Here is a 12,590-nt window from a genome sequence, read left to right on the forward strand (position 1 = left end):
CAGAAGCGACCCCTTAATGATGAGGGTTGGAAAACACTCCAATCTACACGGTTCTTCGGAGAAGAAGAGGGAACCAAATCTGATGAGGCCAGAAGGGTGTAAATCAGGATCATGGTTCCCCACTCTTGCTTGATTTTCAGCAAAGTCTTCCCTACTAGAGGTATGGGAGGATACGCATACAGAAGGCCTGTCCCCCAATGTAGGAGAAAGGCATCTGACGCTAGTCTGTCGTGGGCCTGAAGTCTGGAACAGAACTGAGGGACCTTGTGATTGATCTGAGTGGCAAAAAGATCCACTGAGGGGGCGCCCCACAATAGGAAGATCCTGAGGACTACACACATGTTCACTGACCACTTGTGAGGTTGCATTATTCTGCTCAACCTGTCGGCCAGACTGTTGTTTATGCCTGCCAGATAAGTGGCTTGGAGAAACATGCCGTGGTGGCAAGCCCAAAGCCACATCTGGATGGCTTACTGACACAGAGGGCGAGATCCGGTGCCCCCCTGCTTGTTGGTGTAAAACATGGCAACCTGATTGTCTGAATTAAGATTGCTTTGTTGGACAGCTGATCTCTGAAAGCCTTTAGAGTGTTCCAGATCACTCTTAATTCCAGGAGGTTGATCTGCAGACCTCTTTCCTGAAAGGACCAGGCTCCCTGAGTGTGGAGCCCATCTACATGAGCTCCCCACCCCAGGAGAGATGCATCCGTCGTCAGCACTTTTCGTAGCTGAGGAACTTGGAATGGTTGTCCCATGGTCAAATTGGATTGAACTGTCCACCACTGAAGAGAATTCCGAAAGCCGGTGGACAGTTGGATTACATCTTCTAGATCCGCCACAGCTTGAAACCACTGGGAAGCTAGGGTCCATTCAGCTGATCTCATATGTAGATGTGCCATGGGCATGACATGAACTGTGGCGTCCATGTGCCCCAGAAGTTTCACATCTGCTGAGCTATGACGGTTGTCCGCCCTTGTCTCGGGAAGATAAGCTCGAGCTCTCTGAGTGTTCAACAGGGATCCAATGAATTCCAATGTTTGGACTGGGGTGAGATGGGACTTGGGATAATTTATGACGAACCCCAGTAGCTCTAGCACCCGAACAGTCATTCGCATGAACTCCAGAGCACCCTCCTTCGAGGTGCTCTTCACCAGCCAATTGTCGGGAAACACATGCACTCCCAGTCTGCGTAGTGATGCTACAACTACAGCTAGGCATTTGGTAAATACTGTGGATGCACATGCCAGGCCAAAAGGCAGTACACAGTACTGAAAGTGCTGTGTTCCCAGCCGAAATCAAAGATGCTTCCTGTGAGCTGGAAGTATCGAGATGTGTGTGTAAGCATCCTTTAAGTCCAGAGAACATAGCCAATAGTTTTCCTAAATCATGGGAAGAAGGGTGCCTAGGGAAACCATCCTGAACTTCTCTTTGTTCAGGGCCCTTAGGTCTAGGATGGAACGCATCCACAGTTTTCTTTTGCACAAGGAATTACCTGGAATAGAATCCCAGCCCTTCTTCACCTAGTGGAACGGGTTTGACCGCTTGGGCCTTCAGAAGGGTGGAGAGTTCCTCTGCAAGTACCTGTTTGTGCTGGGAACTGTAAGAATGAGCTCCCGGTGGACAATTTGGAGGTTTGGATTTCAGATTGAGGGTGTATCCTGACCGGACTATTTGAAGAACCCACCGGTTGGAGGTTATGAGATGCCACCTTTGGTGAAAAAATATCAACCTCCCTCCAAACAGCAAGTCGTCCGGCACGGACACTTTTAGTGAGGCTATGCTGAACTGGAGCCAGTCAAAAGCCCGTCCCTTGCTTTTGCTGGGGAGACGCAGAGGCCTTAGGCACACGCCTGGACAGGCTACTGAGAAGCAGGAGTGTACCTACGCCTAGCATAGGAATAGGGAGCACTCCTCTTCCTTCCAAAAAACCTCCTAGATGAGGAGGTAGTAGCAGAAGACGCATGGCGGGACACAGAATCCATAGCATCATTGTGCTTCTTGAGCTGGTCAACTAGATCCTCTACTTTCTCACCAAAATGGTTATTCCCCGGCAAGGAACATCCGCCATCCACTGCTGGACAGAATGATCCAGGTCAGAGACACACAGCCATGGGAGTCGGCACATCACTATACCTTGGGCAGCGATCCTGGATGCTACATCAAAGTGTCGAACGTACCCCTGGCGAGGAATTTTCGACACACCTTCTGCTGCCTACCTGGCGAAAAGGCTCGGCCTACTCCGGAGGGAGTGCATCAACCAAGCTAGACAGTTGCCTCACTGAGTTCCGCAAGTGGATGCTTGTGAAGAACTGGTATGTTTGGATTTTGACAGCGAGCATATCGGCCTGATACGCCTTCCTCCCAAAAGAGTCCAATGTTCTAGATTCTCTGCCTGGGGGCGCCAAGGCATAGTCCCTAGTACTCTTGGCCCTTTTGAGAGCGGAGTCCACCACCATGGAATTGTGAAGTAGCTGAAACCATCAACCCAGGCTCCACGTGGATCCGGTATTGGGATTCAGTCTTTTTCGGGATCACGGTATTAGACAGAGGGAACGACCAGTTTCGCATAAGGACTTCCTTCAGTACATTATGCAAAGGAGCCGTTGCAGCCTCCCTAGGCGGAGAAGGTTAATCCAGGACTTCGAGTATCTCAGCCCTGGACTCATCTACCTCCATAGGGAATGGAAAAGCCACAGCCATTTCCTGGACAAAGGAGGAGAAGGATAGACTATTAGGTGGAGAAAGTCTCCTTTCTAGTGGAGGGAAAGGCTCAGAAGGAATCCCATAGGACTCGTCAGAAGAAAAGTACCTGGGATCCTCCTCTTCCTCCCACAAACGCTCATCTTCAGTATCAGACAAGACATCCCTCAGAGCAGTCAAAAACTGAGCCTGCCTCAACGTTGAGGAACGACGTCCTTGATGGCAGTGCCAAGAAGCTGACACCCGCCTGGACTCCGGTGAAGCTTCCTCCACTGACGTCAAAGGACAGTCGACCTGGGTGGCAGCCGACACCGATGCGAGGTCAGAGACCTCACCACAGGCGAAGTGCCAGATGCTGCTGCAGCAGACGGTACGAAAGGCGCAAGCAACCCAGAAACCGGAGCAGACTGGCGCAGCAACCCTTCCAGAAGCTCTGGAAGCAGGGCCTTGATGTGGTTGTCGAGAGCCGCTGTCAGACAAGGCTGCAGGGTTGGTAAAGGAGCCGGTGGCAGAATCTGTAGAGGCTTGGGAGCAGGTACCAGGCTGCTAGACCGACGCATGGGCACTTCCTGAATAGAGGTAGAGTGATCCTCTCAGCGCCGATGCTTCTTGGGTGCTGAATCCATCGACGCCCCGGAGCTCCCAGCACCGTATGTCGAAGGAGAACGATGACGGTGCTTCTTCGCCTTCGCTCGACGCCCGTCATCGAGACTCCTCGGTACCAATGAGGAGAGATGTGGAATCCTCATGTCTCCCCGGGGCCGGGTCCAACGAAGGTCGGTCCCAGGGGGCAGGCATAACAGGAGGCCTCGAGACAGGTGGAGACCCACCCGATGCCTCACTGCTCCCAGCACGAGTTGGTCATTCCGCAGTCATTACCTTTGTTCCCGACGTCGATGCGTCCCTCGATGTTGATGCTGCCGACCTTGCTACCAATGTCGGTACTGAAGTTGAAGGACCAAACCGAGCCCCAAAAAGCTTCTCTCGTTGGGCTTCTCGAGACACTTGGGTCTGTTTCTTCATGCGAAGACAGACCGCAAGCAGCTGGGCTATGGTTGGGCCCAAGGCACTGGATACACCAAGCATGGGTATCGGTACCCGAGATGGTCTGGTTGCACCGAGTACGTTTGAAGTTGAGTGTCTTTGATGACGTGGAAGAACAGCTTTGGCGAAATTAAACAATGCGATCGTGCCAAAAAAGTAAAGGGCTCAAAAGGGGAAAAGGCCGGCCGTGTCGAAAAGAAAGAAAACTTAGAAAATGCCAAAAACTACGAAAAAAAAATACCGGTAAAAAAAAACCAAAACGAAAGATATTAGAAAAGAAGAAGATATAAAAAGAATCATCAAGACTCCTTCCTGAGGCAGCAATGTGAACAGGGAAAAACGTCTTCACCTCACCGCGAAAAAAAGAACTGAGCAGCAACACTCACGCGACGGGAAATGGTCCGCGCATGAGCGGTTCGTGTGCTATAGAAGGCTCTGGCAAAACTTTTTAAATTTTGCTGCAGAAAAATTTGCCGTTTCCGGGGCCGCCGTCCCACATGTGATAGCTCCTTTTTCAGGTTTTCCCCCATTTTTTCAAAATCAGTACGTCTTGAATTCCAGAATTTTGTGCATCCGCACTCCGCCTTTTTATCAACCATATTTATTTATTGTATTTGTACCCCACATTTTCCCACCTTTTTGCAGGCTCAATGTGGCTTACAGAGTATAGATATGGTAACATTGTTACATGATTTTAAAACAGTCGATCATAAGCAGAGGTGAAAGAAGATTTAGATGGAAAGTGTTAGGTAAGGTCGTGTGAGAGGTGTTTTTTGGTGTACTTGGGTGGTTTAAGGAGTGATTTGTTTCATTGAGGGTGACTTTTGTAGGCTTTGTTGAAGAGATGTGTTTTCAAAGCTTTGCGAAAGCTGGTTAGATTGGTCATGGTTTTCAGGGCCATGGGTAGTGCGTTCCAAGACTGTGTGCTTTTGTACGCAAAGGTAGTAGCATAAGCCTGTTTGTATTTCATTCCTTTACAGCTGGGGAAGTTCAGATTGAGGAATTTGCGGGCCGATCTTTTGGCATTTCTGGGCAGTAAGTCCACTAGGTTTAACATATAAAGTGGGGCTTCTGTGTGAATGATTTTGTGTACAGTCATGCAGATCTTGAACTCAATTCGTTCCTTGAGTGGGAGCCAGTGCAGTTTTTCTCTTAGGGTTTTTGCACTTTCGTATTTAGGTGTTCCAAAAATTAGTCTGGCTGCGGCGTTCTGGGCTGTTTGGAGTTTTTTTTATGGTCTGTTCTTTACAGCCTGCGTACAGAGCGTTACAGTGGTCCGTGGCTTAGTACTAATGACTGTACTAGGGTGCGGAAGATGTTTCTTGGGAAAAAAGGTTTTATTCTTTTGAGTTTCCACATCGATTGGAACATTTTTTTCGTTGTATTCTTCGCGTGGGTGTCAAGAGTGAGGTTTCGATCAATGGTGACTCCAAGAATTTTCAGGTTTTCTGAGACAGGAAGTGTGCAGTAGGGGGTGGTTATTGTAGGGTAGTTGTTTGTGTTGTATTGGGAGGTGAGAACTAGACATTGAGTTTTTTCTGCATTGAGTTTTAACTTGAATGAGTCTGCCCAAGTGTGCATGATCTGGAAGCTCTGGTTGATCTCGTTGGTTATTTCGTTTAAGTCGCTTTTGAACGGGATATGGATCGTAACGTCATCGACATATATGTAGGGGTTAAGGTTTTGGTTGGCTAGGAATTTGGCTAATGGTATCATCATTAGGTTGAAGATAGTTGGTGAGAGGGGGATCCTTGAGGAACTCCACATTCCGGTATCCATGGTGGCGATCTGTCCGTATTCATTGTTACTTGATAGGATCTGGTGGTGAGGAATCCTTCAAATCATTTGAGAACTGGGCCTCCGATTCTGAAGTACTCTAGACATATTGAATTGTAGTAGGAGTATGTTCTTGCCGGTTGCGATAGTTTTTTTTGAATGAGTTCATTGCCGACACTAGTACAGTTTCAGTGCTATGATTTGATCGAAATCCTGATTGAGACTCATGTAAAATTGAGTGTTTGGTCAGGTATTCCGTGAGTTGTTTCGTCACTATGCCTTCCATTAATTTTGTTGTGAGTGGGATAGAAGCGACTGGTTGGTAGTTGGTTAAGTCCATTGTGCTTTTCTTGGCATCTTTTGGCAGCGGAGTGAGTAGGATGTTTCCATTTTCCGTGGGGAAGAGACCATTTATGAGTCTATAGTTTATTTGGTTCGTGAGGTCTTGCATGAATTGTTTGGGTGCGGATCTCATTAGGCTGGTAGGGCATATGTCAAGTTTGCATTGAGATTTGGCATATTTTCTGAGCCAGTGTGTGAATTCATTTACTGAAATCAGGTCAGAATTGGTCCATGATCAATCGGCTGGGTATTCCCCCGGATTTGGGTCTAAGCATTCAAGGATACTTGTGTACTCAGTAGTGTTACTTGGTATCATGTGTCGGAGCTTTGTGATTTTTTCGTTGAAATAGTTCGCTAGGTTGGTTGCCGATGGAGTGTCTGTGCTGTTCGAGGTGACCCGTGTGGTGTTTAGGAGGTTGTTTACAAGTGAAAAGAGTTTGTGCGTGTCCTTGTAGTTTGGTCCTATTATAGTTTTGTAATGCGTTCTTTTGGTATGTCTGATTTTATATTTGTATTTTCTATGTACCTGTTTCCACTCTGAGTGTGTGTTCATCGTGTGATGATCACTATTACATAGTTGGGCACCCACCCGGATACTGGAGAACCTTCCTCCATTTGTGAGTACTAGATCCAGCATCGACCTACCCATCGTGGGTTCCATCACCATTTGTCTGACCAAGGCACTTTGACAGGTGTCCACAATCTCCCTACTTCTTTCCAATTCTGCAGACGGGACGTTCCAATTCACATCAGACAAGTTGAAATCTCCCAACAGTAGCACCTCCCCTTTCATACCAATCTTTTTAATATCTTCATCAGATCCTTGACTAGCTTCTCCTTTTGTGCCGGAGGTCTGTAGAAAACACCCATGTGGCTACAGGTTCCATCTTTTCTTTCCAGGTTGATCCATAAAGCTTCTTCCTTTCACCAGGTTCTCCACATTTCAGCCGCTCTGATACTGTCTCTCACATACAGAGCGGCTGAAATTCGGGGAACCTGGGGAAAGGAAGAAGTTTTATGAAACGAAAAGCTATCCAGAGGAGACATCCTTTCAAGCGGAGGGGAGGGTTCAGAGGGGATGGCATAGGACTCATCCTCTGAAAAGTACCTTGGATCCTCCTGACTCTCGTGAGCATTCCTCATCTGTGTCAGAGAGAAATTCCTCATGGGAGGGCTGAGACCGAGCCTGCCTCGACCCAGAAAAGCCATGTCCATGTGAGGGGTGTCGGCTCCTGCCTCGACTCCAGCGAAGCTTCCTCCACCGATGTCAAGGGGGTACCGGCTTGGGTAGAAGTCGATACCAGGGCTGCACACGGCTCCGGAATGGAGGCCGCACTGCAGGGCAGCAACGGGTGGTAAGGTAGGCACAAGCACCCCCGATACCGATGCACATTGTTGCAGAAGGCCAACCAGCAGCTCAAGGAGTGTGACAAGGCTACATCCCCGATGTATAGAGTGAAGCAGCAGAACCATGAACTACATATCCCAGAATGCATTTCCAGTCCTAGCAGTGAGATCCCAGGGGATAGGCAAGCTGGCCATATACCGTCTCTGACCACAAGAGGGAGGGTGAATGAAGGAGCCAGTTCCCGGGACCAGCAATCTGTATATCATGCGGCCCACCTGTAATAGGGAGGGGTGGGCTGAGAAGGAGGAGGATTGGATGGAAGAGGGAATTAATCAGCCTGAGCACGGAAAGAGGGCAGAACGGAATGGGAGCTTGAGAGCTGAGGAAGGCAGCCCCTGAAGGTTTGGAAACCTACATGGGTTTGGGAATTTATTTTGGTTTAAACCCTGCTTAAGTAGAGAAGCCTGGTTTTCTTTTGGGGAAACCCTGAGTGGTGGGGGAATTACTAACCTGTTTTGAAACCTGATTATTGTGAGAACCTCTGAAGTTGGAAGGCTTGTTTATGAAGGAGGGCTGCCTGGTGGGAAGAGGGGTTCAGTTTAGGAGGAGAGGAGCAGTGCAGGCTGAAAATCCTTGGGCAAGACAGGTCCCTAAAGAACTGAAGCAGGCTGAAATACCTTGGGTGGAAGGAAGTCCCAAAAGTATTGAACCTCCTGAAAGTAAAGGCTACTTGGTGATTAACATTGTCTTGAGGGGAAATCCCGCTTGTGGGACAAGTACTATTGGTTTGCTACTGACTGGGACCACAAAAGCAGGGATTTCCAAAGGACTAATGCATTTCCCTCCGGGAAGGGGGCAAAGTCTTTGTGTAATTGGTTGATGTACTAAGCAAGGCAGAACAGCCCTGCCTGAGAAGCAAGTCTCTACTCTGGAGTGAAGTTTTGTTTATGAATCTGGAAAATAAAGGAATGTTTTGAAGTATTTCCTGGTGGCAGTTTTGTGAAGTTCTGGCTATTCATGGGAGGCAGCTTCCTCTCCCATACTGGCGCAGCGGGCCCGTTTACAGGAGTAAGGCCTGAATACGCACATCGAGGGCCGAAACTAGGAAAGACTGGGGTGCTGGCTACTACTTATCACATCTATAGCGCTACAAGGCATACACAGCGCTGTACACCATACATGAAAAGACAGTCCTTGCTCAAAGAGCTCACAATCTAAATAGGACAGGCAAACAGAACAACTAAGAGGTAAGGCAATTAAAGAGGTGGGGATAAATGGGTACAAGGCAAGTGAGTAGTGGTTAGGAGTCAAAAGCAGCGTTAAAGAGGTGGGCTTTTAGCCTGGATTTCAAAACGTCCAAAGATGGGGCTAGACGTACAGGCTAGGGAAGTCTATTCCAGGCGCGAGGTGCAGCGAAATAAAAGGAACGGAGTCTGGAATTAGCAGTAGAGGAGAAGGGGACAGACAAGAGAAATTTATCCACAGAACGGAGTACCCGAGGGGGGGGGGGGGCGTAGGGAGAGAAGAGTGGAGAGGTACTGGGGAGTGGTAGAGTGAATGCACTTATAGGTCAGTAAGAGAAGTTTGAATTGAATGCGGAAACTGATAGGAAGCCAGTGAAGTGACATAAGGAGAGGGCTAATGTGAGCATAGCGACTCTGGCGGAAAATGAGTCACGCAATAGAATTTTGGACTGATTGAAGAGGTGAGAGATGGCTAAGTGGAAGGCCGATGAGAAGCAGGTTGCAATAATCTAGGCGAGAGGTGATAAGAGTGTGGATAAGGGTTCTGGTAGAGTGCTAAGAGAGGAAGGGATGGATTTTGCTGATGTTATAGAGAAAGAAACGACAGGTTTTGGCAATCTGCTGAATGTGAGCAGAGAAGGAGAAAGAGGAGTCAAAGATGACCCCAAGGTTACGAGCTGATGAGACAGTGAGAATGAGAATGCCATCCATCCACAGAAATAGAGAAAGGGGGGAGAGGAGAGGTGGGTTTAGGGGGAAAAATGAGAAGCTCGGTTCTGGCCATGTTAAGTTTCAGATGACACCGAGACATCCAGGCAGCGATAACAGATAGACTGATACATTGGTCTGGATGCTGGTTGAGATTTCGGGGGTAGAGAGGTAGATCTGGGAGTTGTCAGCGTAGAGATGGCATTGAAAGCCATGGCATGATATCAGAGAGTCAAGGGAAGAAATGTAAATGGAGAACAGGACAGGACCGAGAACAGAACCCTGAGGTACACCGATTGGTAGTGGCATAGAAGTGGAAGAGGATCCACCAGAATGTACACTAAAGGTGCGAAGTGAGAGGTAGGAGGAGAACCAGTAAAGAACAGAGCCCTGGAATCCAAGTGAAGACAACGTATCAAGGAGTAAGCTGTGATCAACAGTGTCAAAAGCGGCGGATAGATCGAGAAGGATGAGGATAGAATAGAGACCTTTGGATCTGGCCAGTAACAGGTTGTTGGAATTGTAAGTGCAGTTTCAGTTGAATAAGAGGGTGAAATGGAGTGGGTCAAGAACAGCTTGAGATGAAAGAAAGTCAAGAAAGCAGTGGTGAATGGCACATTCAAGTATCTTGGAGAGGAAGGGGAGGAGGGAGATGGGTCAATAGCTGGAAGGACAGGTAGGGTCAAGTGAAGGCTTCTTAAGGAGTGGTGTGACCACGGCATGTTTGAAGGCATCAGGAACGGTCGCAGTGGAAAGTGAAAGATTGAGGATATGACAGATAAAAGGGGTGAGAGTAGGAGAGATGGCTCCGAGACAGGCTAAAGAACTGATGGGACAGACGGGAGTTGGGTCCTGGCTGCTAGGGGGCCGGCGCATCGGTATCTCCTGAATAGAGGGGAAGTGAAGCTCCCAGAACCAACGCTTCTCGGGTGCCGATTTCGACACCTCAAGAGCTCCTAGCACCATGTTTTGAGGACTGATGCCGATGCTTTTTGGCCTTTGTCCAGAGCTTGGTATTGAGACTCCTCAGTGCCAATGAGGATGACACTAAATCCTCACATTGCCTCAGGGTCAGGTCCAATGCTGGCCAGTCCTGGGGGCCCTGCCCAGCAGTCAGAGTCAAAAGGTGGAGACTTGACGCACTACTGCTCCCAGTGTCTATGGGTCTCAAAGGAGCAGTGTGGACCAATGCTCCTGATGCAGTCTTTGATGTCGATGCTGCTGACTCCAACCTCAATGACAATGTCGACGTTGAGGACTTGGAACTGGCTTCAAAATTTTTTCGCATTAAGCTTCTCTGGAAACCTGAGTCCTCTTCTTCATCCAAAATAAGGATACAGTTAACAGGGCTTATGATCAGCCCCTAAACACGGAAGACACCAAGAATAGGTGTCTTTATCAGAGATGGTCTGATTGCACCAGATACAGCGCTTAAAATAACTGGGAACTTCAGCAGACATGGATGGAAAAACTTCTGCAGCCAAATCAAAAGACGAGATGGTGCCTGAAAATAGGGAAAAGGCACAGAAAAAAGGCAAGGGAAGAACTGGCCAAAGTAAAGGCCTAAACGCAGCCCAAGACATGAAAACTTTTTTTTTTTAACCTTAAAACTGGGCAAAAAGGAACTAAGAGTATGCGAAGAGGAGAAACGAGACCTGAGCACAGGCAGCGTCATAAAGCCGCAAAAGGGAAAAAATAAGCGCTTCCAGATGGAGTGAAGAGATAAATCACAGACGTAGCTTCTCACTGCATTAGAAAAACAACTGCAGTAACCGTGCTCTCACGGCAGGCAGAAAGGCACTCATGCATGAGCAGTGGAGCATGTCTCATGCTCCACAAAGCTATGTTAAGCTTCGCATAAACTCCGGACTGGGCAATGCAGGACAGTGTTACCAAATTATGAGAATTAATGGCCTGCCTGTACTCAGAGATCAATTACTACAGTACAATGCAAATAATGTGAGCAAGTAATGGACAACCTGCCTCCACCTACCCTCCTCCTTCCTGTACACAATAATTGATTTGATTACTTTATTTTTTGTCTATTAGATTGTAAGCTCTTTGAGCAGGGACTGTCTTTCTTCTATGTTTGTGCAGCGCTGCGTATGTCTTGTAGCACTATAGAAATGCTAAATAGTAGTAGTAGTAAATGTAGAAGTCCAAACAATAAGACATTAAACAATAAACCCATATGTCAAAAGGAGTACCTCTCTCAATGTCCCCCACAAATTAGAAATATTACAGTAGAACCCATGGCAAAGACATTACTAACGTCTATATAAAAAAAATTCTGATTGTATCAATTTTCAAATCATTACGTGACAAACATAAAACATAAAAGGGAATTAGGAAAAAATGGTATCAATGAAAATAGATCAGTTTTTAGTCTGTCTTCTGTTTTCATCACAGATGTCTTGCAGCAAAATGAATTTCTAAGAGTCCATCCATGCAGGCAACAGTGAAAGAAAAGAAAGAAAGAAAGAAAGAAAGAAAGAAAGAAAGAAAGAAAGAAAGAAAGAAAGAAAGAAAGAAAGAAAGAAAGAAAGAAAGAAAGAAAGAAAGAAAAGAGAATGTGTCCTTTGTTCTTCTCCATTCTCCTCTCCTTTTCCTCTCTTCTGGCTTCCTTCAGACCTCCTATATTGGGCCAAACAGACCCTAAACTGTCACATATGAAACAAAAGTTCTTCAAATCCCACTTCTGTCTAAAGCTTGCCAACGACAAAGGAATAAAAATACCCATGAGTTCATAGACTCTGCAAAGCTGCTCTCAGTTATGCAAAGGATTGCTGTTGGCCTTGTTAATTAGAGTCTTACCCGCACGCAATGAGTGAAATATTTCCTGTTATTCAGCAAAGTTCAGCAGACGGAGAATCACTACTCGTGGTTTAGTAGCCTCACTCCTTTTAGGGCCCAGCCTATGTGCAGTTTCTATACATAGAGGGCATGTTTGGTTTGTCAACTGAAGTGACTCCTGTAACCAGGTCTCTAAAATCCACGGATCTCACCATCTAAAATTGTATCTGGAATGCCTACCAGATGTAATTATTCCGCTTTGACCAACTTTCAAGATCACCCATTTTTTCTTCTAACTGCACAATCAATCCGCTTATTCATCTGCCCTCTTGAAGTTGTGCAGTATTTTCTACCTCACTGACTCATTGCTGCGTTCCCACAAAGTCACAGTGAAGTTCTCCCACAGAGTTCAGGCTTTTCAAAAACAGTTGCTATTTCTTTTTTTTTTAATCTCTATTTATTAGTTTTTAACATAATATTCTTTTATGAGTGTTAATATACAAAAAGAAAAAATTATTCAAAGAAATAGAAATACAGCTTATTCCACAATATTACTCAAGGAAAATGATCCAAGAAAAGGAAAAAAAAAAATATTCTTACTTACAATTAAGCAATCTTAAAACAATACATCAAAAG

The 12,590-nt window shown here is 46.7% G+C and overlaps 1 protein-coding gene across 1 annotated transcript in view; it reads right to left on the reverse strand.

Annotated features, from left to right (window-relative positions):
• The window catches only part of MEIOC (meiosis specific with coiled-coil domain), a 340,208-nt gene that overhangs the window by 44,549 nt on the left and 283,069 nt on the right, over positions 1–12,590 (reverse strand).

Source organism: Microcaecilia unicolor, chromosome 12 (genome assembly GCF_901765095.1).
Source record: "Microcaecilia unicolor chromosome 12, aMicUni1.1, whole genome shotgun sequence".
In the NCBI taxonomy this organism is placed as follows: Eukaryota; Metazoa; Chordata; class Amphibia; order Gymnophiona; family Siphonopidae; genus Microcaecilia; species Microcaecilia unicolor.